The 1,945-nt window shown below is 34.1% G+C and overlaps 1 protein-coding gene across 13 annotated transcripts in view; it reads right to left on the reverse strand.

Moving 5' to 3' along the window:
• ERC2 (ELKS/RAB6-interacting/CAST family member 2) overlaps positions 1–1,945 on the reverse strand; it is a 432,041-nt gene that overhangs the window by 409,387 nt on the left and 20,709 nt on the right. The window lies entirely within an intron of this gene.

Consider the following 1,945-nt stretch of genomic DNA (forward strand, 5'->3'; position numbering starts at 1 on the left):
TAGCCAGATACTTAATAGCTTTGCACGACTACTTGCCAATATTAACATTGAGCCAAGAGCTCAAACATTTGTAAAAGTACCAAAGGCTTTAAGGAAACCCCTTCCTTAGAGTTCACCTCCCCAAACAATATATGGTGACAAGTAAGTGGCAGAAATGATCAAACTAAATCCAAACTGCCTAAAACTGTCTAGTACTATACAGCTCCCCACATATAAACCAAAAGAAGCAAAATAGAAAAAAAGAGGTGATGTAGAACACAATGCTCCTATTTTCTTCACCAGGACTGCATTTTGAGACACCACAAAAGGCAGGAGATTCACAGAAATAAGACAAACATGTCCTGGTAAACAATAATGATTTCTTTATTTTGATAACATCTTTTAAATACTCTTACAACAAAAACATCTCTGTACACAGAAGAGCAGGAGTATATGCATATTAAAAGTAGTGACCAAGAGCCAGAAATATTTCTAGCCCTTTCTTTTGGATTACCTAGGTTTTCTACTGCTTTCATAGTGGCACAATACAGCCTCACAGCAGACAATATTCTTTTCTTCACGTTTTTTATTATCTATGCTGATGTAAAAGAAAAAAAAAGGCAGCAAGCTGATACAAAATAGATACAGAGAACCCAAATCTGTTGTAGAGTATCCTTCCTTTCTTCATTAATCTGAGAAGCCTGGCCATGTCTTCTTTTCATAAAGTAAAATAAAATAAACACAATGCTCTTCATATGGGATTAGTACAAGGCCAGCATTGTTTTTATTAAAAGGACAAAGTACTCCCTTTTCCTATTTACCAGGCTGACCAAATTATTTCTCCCCCACCTTTTTTTAATCCTAAAAAGAAAAGAATCCATTTCTTCCTGCTACTCCACTATTCCTTACAAAAGTTTGAAAAAAAAGAGCATATGACTACAAAAGCAACATTTTCATTTAAGTTCCTTACAGCGTCCTGAAACTGCGTTTCTTATGTAAATTTAAGTTTTACTACAGTCTGCACAATACATTTATTTTTACTAGTTAACAGACATTAGTTTATCCCCTCTCTTGTAGCTTGGCATAAAATTTGCGCATATGTAGTTGTAAATAAAGTTAGTTCCAAAGTCTCCTTTAATCTTGCAAGCTGGTCATGTCCCTGAACTCCCATCAATGCTAAATGGAAGAACTGGCATTTATCACTTCATAGTTCAACAGTTCACCAGGCCTGCCTGCCTTTCATTTCTCTTTCACACAGAAGAAAATACGAAGGCAAAAGTAGAAGTGGCTGCTCAATATGCATCTAATGACATAAATGGAAAATAAAGTTGTCAGGCATTCTAATGCTGTCAGGTGCAGTGACAGCAATTAATACTTGTCATGCAATCAGAATACTCCACCAATTGAAATATTTGCTCAAAATGCCGTATTAAAAATCTTGAAAAGCAAGCAGTTCTGACACCATTACCAGGAGAGTCAATTATATTACTCTCAAATGTACTTAAGTGAAGAGTCAACAACACCTTTCTAACTCTTTCATCCAGGTTTCATGGGTTTAAAACAAGGCTAGTGTTCAAGAGAGGTACATTTCTTTCAAAGCATTTTACTGTTTATTACAATGTTCAAGACATAACTGTTTTAAAACATAATAGTTAGAAATAGGCTTTAAATAATGTAAATAATATTTAAACTCCACCAACTGACACCTCCATTATTTTCTAACTTTTAAGTTAGGTCTCTTTGTTGCTCAAACTCCAATTCTTAATGCTTTATCTCTAACACTTCCATTAAAATAATTCTTTCCTGCAGTCCTGAATGTGACAAGTCTTCCTGGGGTTTCTAAGATGCTTAAGGGAGGCGAGAAATTCCAAATTTGTTTCATTTTATTTTTCTGATGTTGCGTAAAATATTAAAGACCTGAAAATGGAACACTAAAAAAAAAAAAAAAAAAAAAAAATTTTTAAAC

Source organism: Corvus brachyrhynchos, unplaced genomic scaffold, assembly GCF_000691975.1.
Source record: "Corvus brachyrhynchos isolate BGI_N302 unplaced genomic scaffold, ASM69197v1 scaffold4, whole genome shotgun sequence".
In the NCBI taxonomy this organism is placed as follows: Eukaryota; Metazoa; Chordata; class Aves; order Passeriformes; family Corvidae; genus Corvus; species Corvus brachyrhynchos.